A 26424-nucleotide genomic window follows, 5' to 3' on the forward strand; every position below is an offset into this window, starting at 1 on the left:
TGGTTGAACCCAAACTGAGCATTGGCGAGCAGGTTATTGGTGAGTAAGTGCTGCCCACTTAATAGCACTGTCGATGACACCTTCCATCACTGATGATTGAGAGTAGACTGATGGTGGGGGGTGAGGTGGGGTAATTGGCCGGATTATATCATAGTTCATAAAGTTTAGAAGGTCTTAATTTTTTTGTGGTTATAGTTTCTAGTACTAGTAACCAAAGGTCCTTGAGTATATCATTTAATTGTAGTGTAATTGGTGGTATTGATTTGATTTAAGTTAATTTAAATTAATTGAAGGGTAAGTCATGGCAGGACAGCTCGGTGCCGTGGTATGCTCCTCCTGCACTATGTGGGAAATCAGGGAGACTTCCTGTGTCTCTGACGACCATGTGTGCGGGAAGTGTATCCAGCTGCAGCTACTGGCAGACCGCATTGCAGTGCTGGAGCAGCGAATGGATATATACTGGAGCATTCGCGATGCTGAGGACATCGTGGATAGCACGTTTAGGGAGTTGGCCACACCACAGGTAAAGGCTGCACAGGCAGGAAGGGAATGGGTGACCACCAGGCAGAGTAGTAGGCGCAGGCAGGTAGTGCAGGAGTCCCCTGTGGCCATCCCCCTCTCAAACAAATATACCGCATTGGATATTGTTGGGGGTGATGGCTTATCGGGGGTAGACAGCAGCAGCCAACTTCCTGGCACCATGCGTGGTTCTGCTGCACAGGACAGGAGGAAAAAGAGTGGGAGAGCTATAGTAATAGGGGATTCTATTGTAAGGGGAAGAGATAGGTGTTTCTGCGGCCGCAAACGAGACTCCAGGGTGGTATGTTGCCTCCCTGGTGCAAGGGTCAAGGATGTCTCGGGATGGCTGCAGAGCATTCTGGAGGGGGAGGGTGAGCAGCCAGTTGTCGTGGTGCATATAGGTACCAACGATATAGGTAAAAACCGGGACAAGGTCCTAAAAGCTGAATATAGGGAGTTAGGAGGTAAATTAAAAAATAGGACCTCAAAGGTAGTAATCTCAGGATTGCTACCAGTGCCAAATGCTAGTCAGAGTAGAAATAGAAGGATATTTCAGATGAATACATGGCTAGAGGAATGGTGCAAGGGGGAGGGATTCAAATTCCTGGGACATTGGAACCGGTTCTGGAGGAGGTGGGACCAGTACAAACTGGACGGTTTGCACCTGGGCAGGACCAGGACCGATGTCCTAGGGGGAGTGTTTGCTAGTGCTGTTAGGGAGGGTTTAAACTAAAATGGCAGGGGGTTGGGAACCTGTGCAGGGAGACAGAGGAGTGGGAAGCAAGAATAGAAGCAAAAGACAAGAAGGAGTAAAGCAAAAGTGGCAGGCAGAGAAGTCAAGTGTTTAAATCAAACATGGCCACAGTAAATAATAGTTCTAAAAGGTGATAAAAAAAACAAGCCTGAAGGCTTTGTGTCTTAATGTAAGGAGCATTTGTAATAAGGTGGATGAATTAGCTGCACAAAAAGATGTAAATGGATATGATATGATTGGGATTACGGAAACATGGCTACAGGGTGACCAAGGCTGGGAACTCAACATCCAGGGGTATTCAATATTCAGGAAAGACAAACAAAAAGGAAAAGGAGGTGGGGTAGAATTGCTGGTTAAAGAGTAGATTAACACAATAGTAAGGAAGGATATCAGCTCTGATGATGTGGAATCTGTATGGGTAGAGCTGAGAAATACCAAGGGGCAGAAAACGTTAGTGGGAGTTGATTACAAACCCCCAAACAGTAATGCCAAGGTTGGGGATGGCATTTAACAGGAAATTAGAGATGCATGCAATAAGGGCACAGCGGTTATCATGGGTGACGTTAATCTACATATAGATTGGGCTAACCAAATTAGTAACGATACTGTGGAGGAGGAATTCCTGGAGTGTATACGGGATGGCTTCCTGGACCAATATGTCGAGGAACTAACTGGAGATCAGGCCATCTTAGACTGGGTATTATGTAATGAGAGAGAATTAATGAGCAATCTTGTTGTGCGAGGCCCCTTGGGGCGGAGCGATCATAATATGATAGAATTCTTCATTAAGATGGCGAGTGATGTATTTGACTCAGAGACTAGGGTCCTGAATTTAAATAAAGGAAACTACGATGGTATGAGGCACGAGTTGGGTAGGATGGATTGGGGAATGTTACTTAAAGAGTTGACGGTGGATAGGCAATGGCAAACATTTAAAGATCGCATGGATGAACTACAGAATTTGTTCATCCTGTTTGGCATAAAAATAAAACAAAAAAGGTGACTTAACCGTGGCTAACAAGGGAAATTAGGGATAGCATAAGATCCAAAGAGAGGACATATAATTTGGCCAGAAATAGCAGCAAACCTGAGGATTGGGAGCAGTTTAGGATTCAGCAAAGGAGGACAAAGGGATTAATTAAGAGGGGGAAAATAGAGTATGAGAGTAAGCTTGCACGGAACATAAAAACTGACTGTAAAAGCTTCTATAGATATGTGAAGAGAACAAAATTGGCCAAGTCAAGTGTGGGTCCCTTGCAGTCAGAATCAGGGGAATTTATAATGGGTAACAAAGAAATGGCAGACCAATTAAATACATACTTTGGTTCTGTCTTCACAAAGGAGGACACAAATAACCTCCCAGAGATGTCGGGGCACATAGGGTCTAATGAGAGGGAGGAACTGAATGAAATCAGTATTTGTAGGGAAATGGTGTTAAGGAAATTGACGGGATTGAAGGCCGATAAATCCCCAGGGCCTGATAATCTACATTTTAGGGTACTTAAGGAAGTGGCCCTAGAAATAGTAGATGCATTGCTGGTCATCTTCCAAAATTCTATAGATTCTGGAACAGTTCCCATGGATTGGAGGGTAGCTAATGTTACCCCACTATTCAAAAAAGGTGGTCGAGAGTAAGTGGGGAATTATAGACCAGTAAGCCTGACATCAGTAGTGGGGAAAATGCTAGAATCCATTATAAAAGATGTAATAGCAGAGCACTTGGAAAACAGTGACAGGATCGGACAAAGTCAACATGGATTTACAAAAGGTAAATCGTGCTTGACTAATCTACTGGAATTTTTTGAGGATGTAACTCGTAGAATAGATAAGGGAAAACCAGTGGATGTGGTGTATTTGGACTTTCAGAAGGCTTTCGATAAGGTCCTGCATAAGAGATTAGCGTGTAAAGTTAAAGCACATGGGATTGGGGGCAACTGGTTGGCAGACAGGAAGCAAAGAGTTGGAATAAACGGCTCTTTTTCCGAGTGGCAGGCAGTGACTAGTGGGGTACCGCAGGGATCGGTACTAGAACCCCAGCTATTCACAATATATATTAATGATCTAGACGAGGGAACTAGATGTAATATCTCCAAGTTTGCAGACGACACAAAGCTGGGTGGGCGTGTGTGCTGTGAGGAGGATGCCGAGAAACTCCAGTATGATTTGGACAGGTTGGGTGATTGGGCAGATGTATGGCAGATGCAGTATAATGTGGATAAATGCGAGGTTATCCACTTTGGTGGCAAAAACAGGAAGGCAGATTATTATCTGAACGGCAATAGGTTGAGAAAAGGGGAAGTGCAACGAGACCTGGGTGTCCTTGTGCACCAGTCACTGAAGGTAAGCATGCAGGTGCAGCAGGCAGTTGAGAAGGCAAATGGTATGTTGGCCTTCGTAGCAAGAGCATTCGAGTACAAGAACAAGGATGTCTTGCTGCAGTTGTACAGGGCCTTAGTGAGACCGCACCTTGAGTATTGTATGCAGTTTTGGTCACCTTATCTGAGGAAGGATGTTCTTGCCATGGAGGGAGTGCAGCGAAGATTCACCAGACTGATACCTGGGATGGCAGGAATGACGTATGAGGAGAGTTTGGGTCGATTGGGCTTATACTCGCTGGAGTTTAGAAGAATGAGAGGGGATCTCATTGAAACTTACAAAATTCTAACAGGATTAGACAGACTAGATGCAGGAAGGATGTTCCCGATGACGGGGGAGTCCAGAACCAGGGGTCACAGTCTAAAGATAAGGGGTAAGCCATTTAGGACAGAGATGAGGAGGAATTTCTTCACCCAGAGTGGTGAACCTGTGGAATTCTCTGCCACAGAAGGCAGTTGAGGCCAATTCATTAAATATATTCAAGAAGGAGTTAGATATATTTCTTAAGGCTAAAGGGATCAAGGGATATGGGGAGAAGGCAGGGACAGGGTACTGAGTTTGGATGATCAGCCATGATCTCATTGAATGGCGGAGCAGGCTCGAGGGGCCGAATGGCCTACTCCTGCTCCTATCTTCTATGTTTCTATGGATTGGATTTATCCTGCTTTTAATGGACAGGCCATACCTGGGCAATTTTCCACTTTGTTGGGCAGATGCCAGTGTTGCAGCTATGCTGGAACAGCTTGGCTAGAGGAGTTGCAAGTTCTGAAGCACAAGTCTTCAGCACGATAGCCGGGATGTTGTCGGGACCCACAGCCTTTGCTGTATCCAATGCACTCAGCCATTTCTTGATATCGCGTGGAGTTAATTGAATTTTCTGAAGGCTGGCTTCTGTGATGGTGGGGACCTCAGGAGGAGGCCAATATGGATCATCCACTCGGCACTTCTGGCTGAAGATTGTTACAAATGCTTCAGCCTTGTCTTTTGCACTCAGGTACTGGGCTCCACCATCATTGAAGATGGGGATGTTCGTGGAGCCGCCTCCTCCCGTTAGTTGTTTAATGGTCCAGCACCAATGATCCTTCTTCTTGAACTGCAGCAATCCATATGGTGCTCTCACAATTCTGTTAACTGGGGAATTCCAGGATTTTGACTCAGAAGTTATATATGTCCAAGTCAGGATGGTGTGTCACTTGGAGGGATGCTGTCCCCATGATATTGCTGCTCTTGCCCTTCACAGAGTTCACAGGGAAGAATGCTGATGAGTTACTGCAGCACATCCTGTAGACAGTACATACTGCACCCACAGTACACCAGTGACAGTGGGTTAGATATGAGTCCAGTGGCAAGGGCGCAATCCAGCAAATCACTCTGTCCTGGATGGTTTTGAGCGTAAGTGTTGTTGCGGCTGCACCCATCGAGGTGAGTGGTGGCTATTTCATCAAACTTCTAACTTGAGCTTTGTAAGTGGTGGAGACGCTTTGAGAGGTCAGGAGATGAGCCACTCCTTGCATAATATTAAGGCTCTGTCTTGCTCCCACAGCCACAGTGTCAATGTGGATGGTCTAGTTAAGCTTTTGGTTAATGATGACCCCCCACCATCCAAGATGTTGATAGCGATGCTACTGTAAGTTTGGGGAGATGGTTGGGCTTTTTCTTGTTGGAAGTAGGATACTTTCAGCACAGTGAGAATACAGGGAAAGGAAGAGCATATAGAACTGTGTATTTGGAGCTATGGTGTACAAAGAGAAATACAACTACCTGTACTATGAAAATAGAATTTCAAATATCAAAATAAATATAAAAGACACAACCAAAATGAAAACGTTATTTTACAATTGTTAATTATTGCATTTGGTTACCAGATGTGACAAAATAATAGGGAAAAATCTTCCAGTCCCAATGCTGAAGCCGCAGTGCACTTAGTGCTTTCCTACATTGTGCCTGGCTGACACTGTATAATTTTCGGAGGTGAACCCTAAGTAGCCATGCACAGTGATCTCCTGGACTAGGTTCGGCCTGTCACACCCCGCCCCCCCGCCCAGCTCTCCATGGGCGGGCAAAGTGTGGGCAGGAATTCTGCAGATGATCATCCTTAGAGGGCTGTAGGCAGCATTGAAAGCAATGCAGCCACTTACAGGTTGTTTAGAGGGCAGAAATGTATGAACCTTTTCAAAGAATGTATGGAGGAAAAGAGGTGGCTGGCAAAAAAAACAAGGGACAGCTTGATTTAGCTTTGAGAAAAAAAGAAGTCTAGGATAAACACAAATGTAATCTGTGAAAGCAGAGTAGGGCTCTTTCCAAACAGATCATTTGCCATCTGTAATTGATTCAGAATGGAGGCATGTGAGACAAGGCCAGCAGGGTTAGTGAGAACACTATCCTGCTGGGAGACGCCGCAGTCAGGGTCAACTTCTCATGATTACAGATCGGCCTGTTTATTTCCAACTTACTTTGATGTCAGAGTGTCACTCTAACTAATAACAATCATATTTTCTACAGTTCTGGTTTGTGTTTTTTCAGAAAATCTATGTGGAAGAGGCATTGGGGCCCCTGTCGGAGGTGTTGTCCTTCAAATGAGACATGAAACCAAGGTCCTGCCTGCTTTCTCATGTGAACGTAAAAGATCAGTATTTACATAGAAACATAGAAGATAGGAGCAGGATTAGGCCATTTGGCCCCTCGAGCCTGCTCCGCCATTTAATGAGATCATGGCTGATCATCAAAATTCGGTACCCTGTATCTGCTGTCTCCCCATATCACTTGATTCCTTTAGCCTTAAGAAATATATCTAACTCCTTCTTGAATATATTTAATAAGTTGGCCTCAACTGCCTTCTGTGGTAGAGAATTCCACAGGTTCACCGCTCTCTGGGTGAAGAAATTCCTCCTCATCTCAGTCCTAAATGCCTTGCCCCTTATCCTTAGACTGTGACCCATAGTTCTGGACTCCCCTACCATCGGGAACATCCTTCCTGCATCTAGTCTGTCTAGTCCTGTTAGAATTTTATAAGTTTCAATGAGATCCCCTCTCATTCTTCTAAACACTAGCGAATATAAGCCTAATCGACCCAATCTGTTTTCATACGTCATTCCTGCCATCCCAGGTATCAGTCTGGTGAATCTTCGCTGCACTCCCTCCAAGGCAAGAACATCCTTCCTCAGATAAGGCGATCAAAACTGCACACAATACTCAAGGTGTGGTCTCACCAAGGCCCTGTACAACTGCAGCAAGACATCCTTGCTCCTGTACTCGAATTCGCTATGAAGGCCACCATACCATTTGCTTTCTACCGCCTGCTGCACCTGCATGCTTGCCTTCAGCGACCGGTGCACAAGGACACCCAGGTCTCATTGCACTTCCCCTTTTCTCAATCTATTGCCATTCAGATAATAACCTGCCTTCCTGTTTTTGCCACCAAAGTGGATAACCTCGCATTTATCCACATTATACTGCATCTGCCATGCATCTGCCCAATCACCCAACCTGTCCAAATTATATTGGAGTTTCTCTGCATCCTCCTCACAGCACACACGCCCACCCAGCTTTGTGTCATCTGCAGACTTGGAGATATTTCATCTAGTTCCCTCATCTGGATCATTAATATATATTGTGAATAGCTGGGGTCCTAGCACCGATCCCTGCGGTAACCCACTAGTCACTGCCTGCCACTCGGAAAAAGACGCATTTATTCCAACTCTTTGCTTCCTGTCTGCCAACCAGTTCTCTATCCAAGTCAGTACCTTACCCCCAATCCCATGTGCTTTAACTTTGCATGCTAATCCCTTATGTGGGACCTTATCGAAAGCCTTTTGAAAGTCCAAATACACCACATCCACTGGTTTTCCCTTATCTATTCTACCAGCTACATACTCAAAACATTCCAGTAGATTAGTCAAGCATGATTTACCTTCTGTAAATCCATGTTGACTTTGTCCGATCCTGTCATTGTTTTCCAAGTGCTCGGCTATTAAATCTTTTATAATGGACTCTAGCCTTTTCCCCAATACCGACGTCATGCTTAACTAGTCTATAATTCCCCATTTTCTCTCTACCACCTTTTTTAAATAGTGGGGTTACATTAGCTACCCTCCAATTCATGGGAACTGTTCCAGAGTCTATAGAATTTTGGAAGATGACTAGCAATGCATCTACTATTTCTAGAGCCACTTCCTTAAGTACCCTAGGATGTAGATTATCAGGCCCTGGGGATTTATCGGCCTTCAATCCCGTCAATTTCCTGACACCATTTCCCTACAAATACTGATTTCATTCAGTTCCTCCCTCTCATTAGATCCTATGTTCCCCGACATCTCTGGGAGGCTATTTGTGTCCTCCTTTGTGAAAACAGAACAAAAGTATATATTTAATTGGTCTGCCATTTCTTTGTTCCCCATTATAAATTCCCCTGATTCTACCTGCAAGGGACCTACGCTTGACTTCACCAATCTTTTTCTCTTCACATATCTATAGAAGCTTTTAGTCACTTTTTATGTTCCCTGCAAGCTTACTCTCATACTCTATTTCCCCCCCTCTTAATTAATCCCTTTGTCCTCCTTTGCTGAATCCTAAACTGCTCCCAATCCTCAGGTTTGCTGCTTTTTCTGGCCAATTTATATGTCCTCTCCTTGGATCTTATGCTATCCCTAATTTCCCTTGTTAGCCACGGTTGAGCCACCTTTTTTGTTTTATTTTTATGCCAGACAGGGTAGAACAAATTCTGTAGTTCATCCATGCGATTTTTAAATGTTAGCCATTGCCTATCCACCGTCAACCCTTTAAGTACGTTCCCCAATCCATCCTAGCCCACTCGCGCCTCATACCATCATAGTTTCCTTTATTTAAATTCAGGACCCTAGTCTTTGAGTCAACTACTTCACTCTCCATGTTAATGAAGAAATCTATCATATTATGATCGCTCCTCCCCAAGGGGCCTCGCACAACAAGATTGCTAATTAATCCTTTCTCATTACATAATACCCAGTCTAAGATGGCCTGATCTCTAGTTGGTTCCTCGACATATCGGTCCAGGAAACCATTCTGTATACACTCGAGGAATTCCTCCTCCACAGTATTGTTACTAATTTGGTTAGCCCAATCTATATGTAGATTAAAATCACCCATGATAACTGCTGTGCCCTTATTGCACGCATCTATAATTTCCCATTTAATGCCATCCCCAACCTCGGCATTACTGTTTGGGGATCTGTATACAACTCCCTCTAACGTTTTCTGCCCCTTGATATTTCTCAGCTCTACCCATACAGATTCTACATCATCAGAGCTAATACCTTTCCTTACTATTGTGTTAATCTCTTTTTTAACCAGCAATGCTACCCCACCTCCTTTTCCTTTTTGCTTGTCTTTCCTGAATATTGAATACCCCTGCATGTTGAATTCCCAGCCTTGGTCACCCTGGAGCCATGTCTCCATAATCCTAATTATATCATATCTGTTTACATCTATTTGCGCAGCTAATTCATCCACCTTATTACGAATGCTCCTCGCATTCAGGCTTGTTTTTTTAACACTCTTAGTCCTTTTAGAATTATTATTTACTGTGGCCCTGTTTGATTTACACCCTTGATTTCTCTGCCTTCCACTTTTGCTTTTCTCCTTCCTGTCTTTTGCTTCTTCCTTGCTTCCCTTTCTTCTGTCTCCTGACACAGGTTCCCAACTCCTTGCCATTTTAGTTTAAACTAAATTAGAAGAAGAGCAGGGGAGTTCTCTTCGGTGTCCTGGCCAAGATTTATCCCTCAACCAAGATCACTAAAACAGATGATCTGATCATTATCACGTTGCTGTATGTGAGACATTGCTGTGTGCAAATTGCAGCAGTGACTATATTTCAAAGATACTTCATTGGCTGTAAAGTGCTTTGGGACGTCCTGAGGTCATGAAAAGCATTATATATATGCAAGTCTTTCTTTCTTCTTTGTTTCTTTCTAAAGAGAATCTACAGCCGTAGACAGTTCAGGAGTAGACAAGGTGATTGGGGAGGATTTCACAGAAGAACCAGGTGCAAGATTGGGCTGGGAGCCAGGCTGACTGCGAGCAAGAAGAGCGGGAGTGGAGCACCCCAAGGAGATGTGTGAACAGCAAAGAAACAAATGGACATCAGGAGGGGGAGGGAGACTGCTCGACACCCACTGAAGCCGACAATTTCTTTTAAAATCCTTCTTAACGCCTAAGGAAAGAGGGAGAGGGTCCAGGGCTGTGACAGGCATGAGTTACTGGGAGTAGGCCTGTACGTGGGTGGAGAAGGAGAATCACATCAAGATTTTCATCTTCACCGTCTGGACAGTAATCTGGCAGGCTGAACCACCCACACTTTGTGGCACCCACCTGATTGTCATTCCATTGATATCGGTAGAATGAAAATCAGGCAGGTTCGATAAACAGCAGATGATCCACCTCGTGGATTCAGGCCGAGGGTAAAGACGAACACCTACCCCATGGTGAGGAGAAGCTGAATGGCAGGAGGACCAAAAATTAATACTTCTAAATAAAAAATTGGCAATTGCAGAATGACAAGAAGTTTAGAAAGAGGTACATTTTAAAATATATTGGAGTAGATGACATTAAATATCCATTACGTATTTACAGAAGCAAATGGACTTATAAGCAAGAAGCAATGCCAGGGGATCAGCAGCCTCCTGGTCTGACAGGGATGCATTACTACTTCAACTTTACAATTAAACAGGGGATTCCTATTGGCATCACCTACTGGCATCACAGGGAAACGCAACAGGTAAGTGGGACACGTTGGGCAGGATTTTCATTCGGCCGTGGAGGCAGGATTGGAGGCATGTGGGGGGTTAAAATCTCGAAATCAGGGGGCACGTACCCATCCCGCCCCTAACCCACCTCCATGCCAGTTTCAAAGGAGGCGGATACCCGACCTGTGCTGGGAGCCGCCTCCCCGAGGTGGGAAGGGGATTAGTGCCAATTAACTGCTAGTTAACAGGTAGTAAACAGGCAGCTTTTAGCCTAATCTCTATTTTTATTCCTGAAGTGTGGAATTCCCGACGGCTCCAAACCACGCCAATTTAGTGAGGCGGACCGTCGGGATGAAGGGCTTGGAGGGTTCGAGATGTCCGGTGTTCAGGTGAGTGATGGGTGCATGAGTGCAGAGGTAATTGTGTTTGGTGTGTTTAAAGTGTTGAAAGAAGTTTTACTTACCTTTACAGCCTTCCTTCCTTCAGGTCTCGGGAGTCCCTCATCTCATCGGCACAGAAAGCAGAATGGCCGCGAGCTGTCAAAAGTTGCAGCATTCAGCTTTCTGTTCTGGAGAGATCTCTAAATCAGCCTGAGAGGAAGGAATTAACTTGGGGTTAGATTTTCGGGGAGCCATCAGGCGGGGTTTCAGGCGTGTGGGGGGGGGAAATCCCGACTTTGGGGGTCCCGACACCATCCTGCCCAAAACCCCGCCCCACGTAAGTTTCAGGGGCGGCGAGTACCTGCCCCGCACTGGGACCCGCCGAAACCAGGTGGGAAGGGATTAGTGCCAATTAACTGCCTGTTAACAGGTAGTTAACAGGCAGTTTTTAACCTAATCCCCATTTTGAGGGGTTTCGTGTGGGTTTCCCGACGGCTCCAAACCACGCCAGGTTAGAGCAGCGGGCCGTCGGGTTGAAGGAGTTGGAGGGGTCACGATGTCGGTGCTCAGGCGAGTGATGGGTGCATGAGTGTAAAGGTAAGTGTGTTTGGTGTGTCTGAAGTGTGTAAAGAACTTTTACTTACCTTTACTTACCTTAACAGCCTTACTTCCTGTAGCCGTTGGCAGCGCAGCACTCAGCCGGAACTGAAAGCTGAACGGCTGCGATCTGTCAAAAGTGACAGCCTTCAGCTTTGAGTGCCGGTGTGAGTTCTAACTGAGTCTGTGCAGAAGGATTCATCTTAGAAATCAGACTGTCAGTGTTTTACAGCTTCAAACAGCTGTAAAACACTGATATTTCATCTGTCAGAAATCTTGACAGATGAAATTTCAGTCTGTGACGTTGCCTGTTGCCAGGTGGCCCTTAATTGGCCTGCTGAGCCCGCTGGGCGGGCTCAACAAGGTCAATCAAGGGAAAATCGCGCGGATTGGCCGGACGTCAAAGTAGGCGGGTCAGAAACCCGAAAGGGGAAGTCCCGCCTTCTTCCCGACAGGTTCGACAAAATCGACCCCTTGGAGTACAGATTGTCAGTGTTTGACAGCTTCAAAGAGCTGTCAAACGCTGCTATTTCATCTGTCAAAAGCTCTTGACAGATGAAATGTCAATCTGTGACGTCACCTGTTGCCGGGTGGCCCTTAATTGGCCTGCTGAGCCCGCTGGATGGACTCAACAAGGTCGATCAAGTGAAAATCGCATGGGTTGGCCACAACTCGATGGAGGTGGGACTACAACCCCGAAAGTTGTCGCCCCGCCTCCTACACGTCTCCAGTATCAAAATCCAGCCCAATGAGATTCCATTCACTAAACCTGCTTTGCCTGAAGACTACAGGAAATTCAGTAGTTAATAGATAAATACGGCTTTGCTCATGGAAAAAAAATATAAAGGTTCAATGCATAAATAAAAACATATTTTCAAATCTTTTTGATAACCATGTGTGCTTCATTCCCACACCCCAACCAACACTGTGGCCAATGCCAAGGGAGATCCGTTAGTGCTTCATGCTGGTATTAAGTAGTTTATTATTTTGGATTCCCTGCATATAAATGGAAATTAATTTTTACTTTCAATAAAGAAGCTGTTAGGCTCCCAGCAAGCTCTGCAATGAGGCAAACAAACATAGCAAATCCCTTTGGAATGAAAAAAATAAACACAAGACCTCGTACGATACAAGTGTAACAAATTCCTCATGCTTGATGCTACAGTTTAAACATAGTAAGTCATGCAAGGGTCACAGTGTGGCTCAAAAGGGAAAGAAAAAGCTTGTCCCAGTCATTCTCCATCATAGTTTCATTCTCATCACCTTGATCTTCACCCACTTGAATCTCGAGATAGGGATTTCTTTCAAAATCCAGAAACCTAGGTGAATGGCCAATGTCTGCAGTGCAGTATGTCGCCAAGACTGAAAAGAGCAAAGGAAGACAAGGGGCGCGATCTTGCCAGCTCTGGGGAGGCGGGTATGAAGGTGAGACTGCCAGGAAAATGGCGGAATCTGGGGGGCGGGTGCCCATGCCATCCCCAACCCGCCTCCGTACCATCTTGCCAGGAGGCGGGTAGCTGATCCGCGCTGGGTCCCATCTCCTTGGAGGCGGGAAGGGGATTACAGCCACTTAACTGCCTGTTAACAAGATAAGAGGATTATCCCCATTTTACCCACACAAGTGCGGGCTTCCCGAAGGCTGCGAACCCCGCCAGGGTCACCGAGGCAAGCAGTGGATCTGCGGGGGTCGGAGGGGTGCAAAGGTGCGCTGTGAAGGTAAGTGATGGGTGCAAGTGTGGAGAGGTAAGTATGTGAGGTAAGTGGAAAATGTTAGAAAAAGTTTACTTACCTTTGTTTCTTCCTGCAGGCTTCAATCATTGGGTATGCGGAGAGTCTCGCATCTCCGCGGCAGAGATGACAAATGGCTGCTGCATTCTCCAATGCAACAACCATCTAATTTCTGCTAAAGAAAGAGGTTTGATGAATCTTGAATTCAAGAACTCATCAAACTACAGAGAATGTCAGTGTTTGACAGCTTCACAGAGCTGTCAAACGATGACAATTCATCTGTCATAAAATTTTTGACAGATGAAACATCATACGTTGACGTGCTCTGTAACCAGCTTTCCCTTAATTGGCCTGCTAGGCCCGCTGAGCGGGCTTAACAAGGTCAATCAAGGGAAAATAGCATGGGTTGGCCACAAGTCGATGGAGGCGGGACTGAAACCGACAAGTGGGAGTCCTGCCTCTAAATGCTCCCCATTGGTGAAATCCAGCCCTTGGTAAATCATTGTGTAGCAGTTAGGTCAGGTCAAGCTTGAGTTTTAAAAGTTTGTTGTGTGAAGAATGAGGACTGAGAGCTTATCCAGAGCAAGTAATGATTTTTTGCCACTTTGTTTACACACAAATGATGAGCTACGATGAAAGAATAGAAAAGCTCAAGATCTGCAGCCTGAAGAGAAGATTAAGAAGCTCAAGGTGTCCTAAAAATTCATTGATATGCGTAAGATCAACCCAGAATTGGAGCTTAAAGAAAGTTAGCCTCGGAAGGCCAGAGGACATTTGTGGGTAGAGTTTCCGCTAGTTTGCACTACTTTTATCTGCACAATTCGGGTGAAATCGGCCGAACCAGTGTAAAAGATCGGGGAATTTTAAACGTAAGTTAAATCAAACATAAATCGAATTTCCGCGATCTTTAATGCTGGTCTAACAATCACTTCACCCGAAGCCAGCCCCACCCATAAAACTGGCCTCACCCCCAGATCGAAATAATGAGAATGGGGAGTTTCCACCAATTGCGCCAGTTTGCGGCCATTTGAGGAGGGTCTTCAATTTAAGCTCGTTTTCATGGGCGTACAGGCACACTTTAAAAGTTATTACATGTTAAAAAATTAATTTACTAAGAAACTGACTAGTGTACACAAATGAAACTAGTAAGTGGTTCAGCATAGGTTTTTTAAGTCATTTTCAGTGATTTAAAATCAGGTTACTCACAGGTGGAGGACTCGACACAGTGCTGAACACCAGAGAAGGTAAAGACACCTTGGCTGAGTGCAGTCTACAGCACATCCACGGCACTGTGGGGTAAATGACTGTACAGGAGGGCACAGCAAAGTGTAGAAATACTGTGGTCATTGGGGATTCGATAGCCAGGGGGATAGACAGACTTTTCAGCAACCGCCGATGTGAGTCTCGCATGGTGTGTTGCCTCCCTGGTGCCAGGGTAAAGGACATCACTGAACAGGTGAAGACCATTTTGTTGGGGTAAGGGGGAACAGCCAGAAGTTGTGGTCCATGTTGGAACCAATGACGTAGGTAGGCAAAAGGTTGAGGGCTTACCGACAGAGTTTCAGGAGCAAGAGAGGAAGTTAAAGAGCAGGACCTCAAAGGTGGTAATCTCTGGATAACTCCCAGTGCCACGCACTAATGAGTATAGGAGCAGTAGGGTAAGACAGGTTAATGCATGGCTGGAGAAATGGTGCAGGAGGGAGAGCTTCAGATTCCTGGGGCACTGGGACCAGTTCTGGGGCAGGAGGCACTTGTACAAGATGGATGGATTGCACTTCAACAGGGCTGGGACCAATATCCTCGCAGGGAGGTTAACTAGTGCTGTAGGGGAGGGGTTAAACTAATTTGGCAATGGGAGGGGCACCAGGATGAAGCATTAGGGAGGGGATACAAGGTACACAAAGGACTGGGAGAGACAAGAAGCATTAAAATAAAGAATCATAGAATGGTTACAACACAGAAGGAGGCCATTCGGCCCATCGAGCCCACGCCAGCTCTCTGCAAGAGCACTTCAGCTAGTCCCACTCCCCCGTCCTTTCCCCATTGCCCTGCAAATTTTTTTCCTTCAGGTACTTATCCAATTCCCCGTTGAAAGCCATGATTGAGTGAGCCTTCCCCACCCTTTCAGGCAGTGCATTCCCGATCCTAACCACTTGCTGCGTAAAAAAGTTTTTCCTCATGTCGCATTTGGTTCCTTTGCCAATCACCTTAAATCTGTGTCTTCTGATTCTCGACCCTTCCGCCAATGGGAACAGTTTCTCTCTATCTATTCTGTCCAGACCCCTCATGATTTTGAACACCTCTATCAAATCTCCTCTCAACCTTCTCTGCTCTAAGAAGAACAACCGCAGCTTCTCTAGTCTATCCACGTAACTGAAGACCCTCATCCCTGGAATCATTCTCGCAAATCTTTTCTGCACCCTCTCTAAGGCCTTCACATCCTTCCTAAAGTGCAGTGCCAGAATTGGACACAATACTCCAGTTGAGGCCGAACCAGTGTTTTATAAAGGTTCATCATAACTTCCTTGCTTTTGTACTCTATGCCGCTATTTATGAAGAGTAGTTCAGAAATTGGAGCGATCAGACAGGTTGGAAATGCGAGGCAGATAAAATGGGTTTAAGAGAGCATGTGCGTAAATGCACGGAGTGTGGTCAATAAAGTTGGTGAGTTGCAGGCACCAGTAGCCACATGGGATTATAATATAGTGGCAATAATGGAGACCTAAAACAAGGGGAGGAATAGGCTCTTCATATTCCTGGCTACAATATAATTAGGAAATATAGGGAAGAAAAAAAAGGAGGGTGATAGCAGTATTGATCAAAGATACTGTTACAGCACTAGAAAGGAATGATGCACTTGAGGGTACAAAGACAGAATCTATTTGGTTCGAATTAAGGAACAATAGAGGAGTTATTACGCCGCTGGGTGTATACTATAAGCCACCAAATAATGGGAAGGAGACAGGAGCAAATTTGCAGGCAAATTGTAGAAAGATGCAATAACTTTAGAGTAGTGATAATGGGGTCTTCAATTATCTTAACATAGACTGGGAAAATAACAGTGTAAAGGGCAAAGAGGGGGAGGAATTCCTGAGAATTGTACAAGGGAACTTTCTTGATCAGTATAGTTCCAGCCCAATGGGGAAGGATACAGTGCTGGATCTAGTTCTGGGGAATGAAGTAGGGTAAGTGGAGCATGTTTCAGTGGGAGAGCATTTGGGAATCAGTGATTGCAATATTATTAGGTTTAGAGTAGTATGGAAAAGGACAAGGAAAGATCAAATGTGAAAATATTCAACTGGAGGAGGGCTAATTTCAGTGAGCCCAGGTGGATTAGAATCAAAGATTGGCAAGTAAATGAGTAAGGGAGGCCTTGAAAGAGGAGATAGTTCGGATACAGAATAGACACATTCCCATGAGGGGTTAAGGAAGGACATCCAAAGCTACAGCTCCCTGGATGACTAGGGATATAGGGCTCAATTTTGAGCCGTGGAGTCGGGCTTGGAGGCGTGTGGGGGGTTAAAATCGCAAAAGCTGGTGGGCGGGATCCCCCCCACCCCCCTCTTTGCCCTCGCGCACAATCACATCCATTCCACCAAAGATCGAGCAAATGTCACGGCGCGAGCGGTTGGATTAGCTCATCTGGCAGGCTTTCCAATGGTGCAGGGCGTCATTGACTGCACACATGTGGCCCTTAGGGCACCCCATCGCAATCCAGGTATTTTTGTCAACCGCAAGGGCTTCCACTCAACGTTCAGCTGGTGTGTAACCACAAGAAGGAAATTTAGCATGTTTGTGCCATGTACCCAGGTAGTTGCCATGACTCCTTCATACTGCGCCAGTCTAGTGTGCCTCCACTATTCAGTCTGCCAGACCAACTTAACGGATGGCTACTTGGAGACAAGGGCTATCCCCTGAGGACGTGGCTAATGACGCCGTTGAGGAAGCCAGCCAAAAAAGCTGAGGAGTGCTACAACTCCAGCCACATTTCCACCAGATCCATTATCGAGCAAACCATCTGATGCGCTATCAATTCTAATAAAAGGCTGGGCAGAGTTCAGAACGACAGGCTTTTATTAACTACTGAATTGCACTTCAGACAGATCAGGACTATGCCTCTAGTGGACGACCGAATGCCAGGAGCTGCCATGCGGCCGCTCTTATACTCGGTAGCCCAGGGGCGGAGTCAGCTGAGGCATAGTCAGGCACAACAGTGAAACAAGAGTGAACGACAACAACAACAACAACAACAGTGAACACAGTGAACTACAGTGGTTTACCACACCATCATTTTGCTGAAGATGCGCTTCAGATGCCTGGATAGATCAGGTGGAGCCCTACAGTACTCAGCAGCCAGGGTCTCCAGAATCATCGTGATTTGCTGTGCACTTCACAACATGGCACAGTGTCGTGGCTTGCAGATTCCTGAGGACCAAGTGGCTCCTCACATATCCTCCTCAGATGAGGAGGAGGAGGAGGAGGGCGAAAACGAACATCCTGCAGAGGCCCATCAACCAGCGGCAGCATTATGCGAGAACATTGCTGCCTGGGATGCAAGGAAAGCACTCATCCTGGCCAGATTTGCTTAGCCTAGTCAATCAAACACTTTTGCCTTGCTGCTTCTTACCAGAGCTTTGACAATGGCCAAGAACCAGAGGATTCCTAGCACTGTGACCACTATACTGACAGTTGCAAGTATTCCTAAGGCCTCAATGTGGAAGTCCCAATAGCGAAATGACAGACGCCACAACTGCAACATATCAGAATTTTTATGTTCAATAACGACGTGATGGCATTTTTACAATAAACACAAAATTGCACCCAAGTGGCTACCCTTGTGACTATTTGTGCAGAATTTTCCTCTTACGCGTGCTCCTACATGGTGCGTCCCCTGTGGCTTCAGCAGATGTGGAGCCCCTTGCTCACTTTCCTGCTGCTCCTGTCTCAACACCTTTGGCGGGCGTCCTCTGGGGTTGCGAGCCTGTGAGGGCTCTTCAACAGTCTGCTGCTCCTGCGGCTGTGCAGGGGTTGAGACGTCTATCTCACTTGGGTGTGGACTCCGGTGGGGCTCTGACCGAGGGCTCTGCAGTGGCATGGAAGTGTGAGCGCTTGGGGAGGAGCCCCCGCTTCCTTGAGGTCTGCCACCAACCTCCGTCTCATGGGTAAGGTCCCCCTCAGCGCCTGCAAGTGGCTGGAGAGCACCTTGCTGCATATCAGGGGGGCCATGGGGATCCGTATCTGCAATGGCAGTCCTACTCAGAAGGATTTGCATGAAGGTTTGGTTTCTCTGTTCAATAGATGCCCATCGCTCCTCAAGAGATGTCATTCTATTCTGAACAATGACCATGTTTTCAATACCCTGGCGACTAAGCTCCTCCATGGTCGTAGCCATTCTATTCTACCATAGCCATCCTCTCCTCTATGGTAGCCAGCCTTACCACGGAAGTAGCAATCCTTTCCGTGGTGATGCGTTCATGCGCCAATGACTCCACAAAGGCTCTGCTCATGTTCGCAATGGACTCCTCCATTCGCTCCGCACTTGCAGCGACCCTAGAGACAAAACCTGCCAGAGACTCCTGCATCTGTGCCTGGAGTTCCATCACCTCTGATCTTATGGATGGACCCAGAGGCAGGGGGTCGACATGCTGCTGAGCTGAGCTGGCAGAGTCCTGCACCCTCCGACTAGGACTCTCCACTCCTGTCCCTGTCTCCACAATCTGCTAATGCTCACTTGTGAGCTGTGATACACCAGGTGACAACACTACTCTATGTTCCGAAAGTCCCACCGAGGTGTGAGTGTCTGTGCTGGTGCTGGGTGCGCTGAATTCTCCTGACGCTGCGCCCTCAGAGGTTGCAGCTTCCTCTGAGGAGTCTGGCTGCTCAGCCTCTTCTTCCTGGCTAGGGGGGGGCGGATGCTTGTGATGGTCCTGTGGGGGAGTAAAGGAAAGAGTCAGAGATGTGATGCAAAGGCTACATGCACATAGCTTTTTGCAGATGCTCATAAGTCCATCTGTTACAGCTTCACAATCATTATCAGCGACTCATGCAATGTCAAAGAGAGATGGGAAACTTTTCTGTCACCAGCTTGCTGTGTTACACCCGTCTGTCCATCCCCCATGCACGATTCATCCTCTATTCCCATAATTTCCAGGACGGCCTCCTCCCAGGGGGGTCAGGTGGGCTATTGAGGCTGTCCCTCCTCCTGTCCTGGTTCGCTCTCTTTTTTTGTGAGCTCTCTTTTCCTGCAATGAGGGAGACAAGTGGAGGTTGAGTGAGAATGAAGGAGTGAGTGTAGAGATTGCATAGCATAGATACTTAGAAGGAGACAAAGATGGAGCGAGGTTGCAAGACCAAGGGCCCTCCCTGTGTGTTGTCAGTTGTGTTCAAAGCATCAGAGTGATCGGGAGTGTGAGGGCTGCACGGTCGAATAGTTATGTGAATGTGAGCATAGAGAGAGAGGGGGAATGGGTAAGGGTGCATGGATGTCAGTCAAGTGGGATATGGAGGAAGAGATTGCTAAAGCTGAGTGCTGGTGAGGAAAGGCAATGGGGATCCGATTGAGGGTGATGGGAAATTCATACTCACTTTTCCAGTGCGCTGAAGGTCATGAAATCTTTTCCTGCTCAGCCACCTGCATCCACACTGCCTTGGTCTGAGTGGGAGGTCTCTTCCTCCCTGATGAAGGGAAGAGCACCTCCCTGTTCCCTAGCCCCATCCACTAATGCCTGCAGTGCCAGTTTGTCAAAGCGAGGAGCTGATCTGCCCCCCCCGCTTGTCATATTTGCAGCAGCTCCCTCACACTGCACAGTCAAGAAGCTTGGCAGTCTGCAGAAGAAGCAAGGCTTGCTGTGGACATTAAATGCAGCAGCAATGATGACGTAATCGGAGGGGACTTTCAGTCATGAAAAACCCATTTGCCAAGGCTTCCCACACGTTGGAAATCAATTGGCCAATTCAGTTAAAATTGCATCAATCTCCCACATCCATTTAGATTCGTGTGGGAAACACGAAATTCGGATAACATGACACCATCCCGCACCTGAGTTAAAATCCCCCCCATAAAGATTAAAATGAAACAGTAAAAGGAAGCTTATGATAAATGTCGGATTCATAATTCAGTAGAGAACCAAGCTAAATACAAGAGGTGCAGTGGAGAACTGAAAAACAAAATAAGAGTGGCAAAGAGAGTGTATGAGAATAGATTAGTGGGTAACATAAAAGGGAATCCAAAAGTCTTTTATAAACATATAAATAGTAAAAGGGTAGTCAAAGGAAGGGCAAGGCCTTTAAAAGGGAGATCTTCTTGTGGAGGCAGAGGGCATGGCTGAGGTACTAAATGAGTACTTTGTATCTGTCTTGACTAAAGAATAGAATGCTGCCAATTTCACAGTAAAGGAGGAGGTAGTAGAGAAATTGAATAGAATAAAAATAGATAAAGAGGAGGTACTTAAAAAGTAGAAAAGTCCAGATGGAATACATCCTAAGTTACTAAGGGAAGTAAGCGTGGAAATTGCGGACGTGTGGCCACAATCTTTCAATCCTTCTTTGATATGGGGGTGGTGCCAGAGGACTGGAGGATTACAAATGTTACACCCCTGTTCAAAAAAGGGAAGAGAGATAAACTTGGCAATTACAGGCCAGTCAGCTTAACATCGGTGGTGGGGAAACTTTTAGAGTTATTAATCCGGGACAAAATTAATTGGCACTTGGAAAAATATGGGTTAATAAATGAAAGCCAGCACGGGTTTATTAAAAGCAAATCATGTTTGACTAGCTTGATTGAGTTCTTTGATGAAGTAACAGAGAGGGTGGATAAGGGTAGTGTGGTTGATGTATATATGGACTTTCAAAAGGCATTTGATAAAGTGGCGAAAGGTTGGTTTTCAGACTGGAGGGAAGTGTGCAGAGGTATCCCCCAGGGGTTGGTGTTGGGATCACTGCTCTTTTTGATATATATTAATAACCTGGACTTGGGTATACAGGGCATAATTTCAAAGTTTGCAGATGACACAAAACTCAGAAATGCGTACCACTCTTTAGTTAAAGAAGATTCTCCTGAATTCCTTATTGGATTTATTGGTGATTATCTTATATTTATGGCCACTAGTTTTGGTCTCTCCCACAAGTGGAAACATCTTTACGTCTAGCCCAACAAACCCTTTCATAATTTTAAAGACTTCTATTAGGTCACCCTCAGTTTTCTTCTTTCTAGAGAAAAGATCTCCAGCCTGTTCAGCCTTTCCTGGTAGTTATGCCTTCTCAGTTCTTGTATTGGGGGCTGGGCTGGGAAACTGAGGGTACTAGAGAAGTGAGCTTCAATGGACCAAACTGACTTTTTTCATTTGACAAGTTCATGTACAGATTTAGTTCTATTGGGTAATTAAGGTTTCATACCACAAACATGACTACTTCTTCATACCTGAAGAGCGCAGGAAACTCTCTAATTAACCCAGGATTTGTACACTTGCCTTATTCTCAGTACACTGTTATCCTGAGAAATTCTTCTCAGTAGCATGCAAACTACATTTCAATACACTCAATGAACCCCTTTTTTCTCCCACATTGTCATGAAGATCGAGACGGAACCTTTTTAAAAATAGTGGACTTATATTCAGTAACAAACAGAAAATATTCCTTTGAGGACTGCACTAGCACATGTAATCATTTACCAAAGATAAGAAAATCTAGACAGGAAACTTTGTCTTGGTTTCTGGGAATATCGTTGGACCCTGACAATCGTTTAATCTGCCAAACACATGTTGTGCTTGGATCAAGTTTTTTCCAGTTTAAAAAAATTACCATTTTGTATAACATGGCACAGCAGTCTGTCCAATCAAGCACACCATTACTCAGGCAAAAGTTCAGCATTTAGATATGTGTATAATAGATACATAAGAGATTACAGTACACTTAGATATCAACGCAATTTTCTTCTTTATTTAATATATCCATTTATGAACTTTTGTGCTCATTACAACTAGCAGAGAGGGAGGCTTTCATCGATTAGTCTGAGCTGGATTGACATCCATGTTTCACAGGGTTTTTCTTATTGAACGAGGATAATTCACTCTCAACCAAGTTGGTTCATTGGAGCTCTTGTGCTTTCTGTTGAGCACAACTCAGACCTTCTTTCAAGTTACTTCTGCCAAAGGTTCAATGTTGCATTACACCTTGTTCTTGAGCCCCATTCCCTCAGCTAGAAGTGGCCCCAGTGTTAGGGGTCTCTCATTGGCTTTCATTCAGTCATTCCTCTGATTCTACTCTTTCATAGGGAAGGCGTGCAGTCTTGTTCATAATAGAAGTCTTGTTCTCTTCTGAAGTATTCAGGTTATATCATCTACTTTGGCATGAAGAACTCAAAGTAAATCTTAAACCTAGATTTTGGGTTAGGTTTTCTGTCCATTTATAGGTAATGGACACCATTCCAAACATACCTCAGTGATAATGCTTGTGAGATCTCATAGAATTTTGTATTGCTATGTAGGAACTCAAAGAATATTGCTAGAGACAACCTTATCCCAAGAATGAATATTTAAAATAAAAATCAATAGGAATGCAAATGAACGGACAAAGGAAACCTGTGTGGATCTCCTTCAGCAGGCCACCAATACGTGCCAATATTGGTGGGTGTCAATTTTTTTTTAAAGGTGCAACATTGGCATAACGCACTTTGAGAAAATGCTAGGCTGTTGAGATACCGCGGCAAACGTGGGAGTCGAGACCAGAGCTAGTAAAACAGAACAGCTTTTTATTTCAGCCTCATGGCAAAACAGGAACTGGAAGAGCCCGCGCCTGACTTAAATACTCCCCAGACAGGAAGTGCTCCCGGCAGCCTGTCCCTGTGGGAAACAAGTTGCTGGAGGAAAGGGCCCCCGGTTGGGGGCGTCTGCTTAAAATGTTCGTACCGCCGTGAGCGGATTGTGTCCAGTGGTGGCGTGTCACCACAGAGCTCCCCCCAGAATCCACTTAGGAGGCGTGGACGAGTCGTGATGGTGGTCTGATGGTTCTGCCGCAGCGGCTCTGCGTGATCGCCGGTCTAGTTGGCTGAGTGTGATGTCGCAAGTAACTGCCGTGGCTTCGGGCCCGTGCGCGACCTTGGCTAGGCGTAGCCCTGGCAGGCTGGTAGCCGCCGAGAGGAGGTCTGGGTCCGTGAGCTGGGCCACTGCTAGTTGCGCGTAGTAGACCGCGAGGTGATTCGCGCAGATGGCGGGACGGGAAAGGCAGTTGGCGACAACTTTGTCTCTACCGGAGACGTGCTGGATGTCCGTGGTAAACTCGGACACGGCCGCGAGCTGGCGTTGCTGCCGAGCGGACCAGGGTTCGGTGTGCTTGGCCATCGCGTATGTGAGTGGCTTGTGGTCCACGTACGCGGTGAAGGGGCGGCCTTCCAGGAGGAACCTGAAATGGCGGACCGACAGGTGGAGCGCGAGAAGCTCGCGGTCGAAAGTGGAGTATTTGACCTCTGGGGGGCGCAGTTGGTGGCTGTAGAAGGCAAGTGGCTGCCACGCGCCATTAACCCACTGCTCGAACACGGCCCCGACCGCGTGGTCGGAGGCGTCGGTGGTGAGCGCGACCCGGGCGTCGGCCCTCGGGTGCACGAGCAGAGTGGCGTCGGCGAGCGCGTTTTTGGTGGCATCGAAGGCGGCTGATGTGTCAGTGGTCCAGGCTACGGCCATCTTGCCGGATTTACCTCGGAGGGAGTCGTATAGGGGCTTCATGAGGGCTGCAGCTCTGGGGATGAACCTGTTGTAGAAGTTCACCATCCCGAGGAACTCCTGGAGGCCCTTGATGGTTGTGGGGCGGGGGAACTGCTGGACGGCCTGCACCTTGTTGGGCAGGGGGACGGCCCCAGCAGGGGTGATGTGGTGACCGAGAAAATCGATCTCGATTAGGCCGAATTGGCACTTCGCCGGGCTGAGGATGAGCCCGTGTTGGGCTAGGCGCCCGAACAGGACGCGAAGGTGTTCGAGGTGTTCCTGTTTGGAGGAGCTGGCCACGAGAATGTCATCTAGATAGATGAATAGGAAGTTCAGGTCCCGCAGGACCGAGTCCATAAGGCGCTGGAAAGCCTGGGCTGCATTCTTGAGGCCGAAGGGCATCCTCAGGAACTCGAACAGGCCGAATGGGGTGATGACGGCTGTTTTGGGGATGTCCGCGGGGTGTACGGGGACTTGGTGGTAACCGCGCACCAGGTCGACTTTGGAAAAGACGGTTCATCCGGCCAGTCGGGCCGAGAAGTCCTGGATGTGAGGCACCGGGTATCGGTCGGGGGTGGTGGCGTCGTTAAGGTGGCGGTAGTCCCCACAAGGGCGCCAGCCTCCGCCGGGCTTAGGGGCGATGTGGAGGGGCGAGGCCCAGGGGCTGCTGGAGCGGCGGATGATGCCGAGTTGTTCCATGGTGGTGAACTCGGTCCGCGCGATTTCCAGCTTGGCCGGGTTGAGCCTGCGGGCGTGGGCAGAAGCTGGAGGGCCGGTGGTGGGGATATAGTGCTCCACCCCGTGTTTGGCGGCTTTGGCCGAAAAGGTCGGGTTGGTGAGGGCGGGAAACTCGGCTAGGAGTGCTGAGTAGTCGTCCACGGCCCTGGCGAGGCAGTAGGTCGTCAGGCCGGCCGAACGGTCCGGGGTAAAGGCGCCAGGGATGGCGGCCATAGTGTTGGCGTCGACGAGGCGGTGCCTCGGAATGTCGACAAGGAGGCCGTGGGCGCGTAGGAAGTCGGCGCCGATGAGTGGGCAGAGGACCTCGGCGGTGAGGAACTCCCAGCGGTAGCGGCGGCCCGCGAGGTCAAGCGTGACCATGCGGGTGCCATATGTGCGGATGTCCAAGCCATTGGCGGCGGCCAGCGTGATACCTCGTATGCCGCATTGGATTTCGAGGGCGGAGGCGGGGGTGATGCTGTGCTGGGCCCCTGTGTCGCACAGAAATCGGCGGTTGGTTCTGTCGTCAGTGACGTATAGTAGAGGCTCCTTTTGCCCCACGGCCATCGCGGGGGCCGGTGCGGGGGGGGAATTGAAGGTACACGGTGGCGTGCAGCGTTGGGCCCTAGTGCCAAAACGGGTGTGGTAGTAACAGTGGCCCGGAGTGGTAGGGCGGGCGGGCCTGGTGGGCCGGGGAGACCGCGTGGTCGTTGCCGCGAGGTCGGGCGTGACGTCGCGCGCGGACTGTGCAGAGAGCAGCCGGTCGGCCTTTTCTGCTATGTCATTCAGGTCCGTGGGGCCGGACTCCACAATGAGCGGGCGGATGCTGGCGGGAAGCTGCCGAATGAAAAGCATGCGAAAGAGGGCGCCGGGGGGCTTGTCATCCGCGAGGGACAGCATGTGGGAAAGCAGGTCTGATGGTGAAGCGTCACCGAGACCGGGGAGGTCAAGGAGTTGGCAGTGGCGCTGGTAAGAGGACGTTTGAAATTTTTTAAGGAGCGCAGCCTTCAGATGTTCGTACTTGCCAGTCTGTGGTGGGTCCTGCAGCGCTGCCCAAACTTTGGGGACGGTAGCGTACGAGAGCAAGGAGACGAGGTAGTCGTACTTCGTGGTGTCGCCTGTGATGCCTTTCAGCCGGAATCTGGACTCGGCTTGAACGAACCAGGCTTCGGTCAAGTTTTCCCAAAAGTCTGGTAATTTAACCGTGACTGCGTTTGTATCCGCCATGCTAGCTTAGGATTCGTCCTGAGCGTCGGGGTCACCAGTGTTGAGATACCGTGGCAAACGTGGGAGTCGAGACCAGAGCTAGTAAAACAGAACAGCTTTTTATTTCAGCCTCATGGCAAAACAGGAACTGGAAGAGCCCGCGCCTGACTTAAATACTCCCCAGACAGGAAGTGCTCCCGGCAGCCTGTCCCTGTGGGAAACAAGTTGCTGGAGGAAAGGGCCCCCGGTTGGGGGCGTCTGCTTAAACTGTTCGTACCGCCGTGAGCGGATTGTGTCCAGTGATGGCGTGTCGCCACAAGGCCAACAAATGTTTCTGTCACTCAAATCAATAATATTCTATGAGGTCTTACTTCAGCACGCAATATTCTCACCGATTCTTAACTTCTATCTTCTTTCCTGCAGATCCACCACAGCAATGGGGGAATATGATGATGATGAGGAGGAAGCAGAGGAGGAGTTAGGGAGTTATTTCTCCCTTAGCGCTTATGATATTTGCGATGATAAGGAAGAGGAGTATGAGAAATGGGATAACTTCCTTGTATAGGTGCTTCACCCTGCCCCGTCTAGTGCCAACTCACCACCTGCAGCATTTGCTTCCTCTCTCCCAGGCACCAACTCAGATACTTTCACCCAGGGCTATTAAGTTAATGTTAGTGAGGATGTGGGACCAGGTGATTCACGGGCATGGGACACACAGAAGAATGCGGAGT

At 47.5% G+C, this 26424-nt stretch overlaps 1 protein-coding gene across 2 annotated transcripts in view; it reads right to left on the reverse strand.

Moving 5' to 3' along the window:
• LOC147125125 (rho GTPase-activating protein 6-like) overlaps positions 1-26424 on the reverse strand; it is a 341140-nt gene that overhangs the window by 119283 nt on the left and 195433 nt on the right. The window lies entirely within an intron of this gene.

Source organism: Somniosus microcephalus, chromosome 1 (assembly GCF_052327205.1).
Source record: "Somniosus microcephalus isolate GS21.2 chromosome 1, FLI_Smic_1.0, whole genome shotgun sequence".
Taxonomy (NCBI): domain Eukaryota; kingdom Metazoa; phylum Chordata; class Chondrichthyes; order Squaliformes; family Somniosidae; genus Somniosus; species Somniosus microcephalus.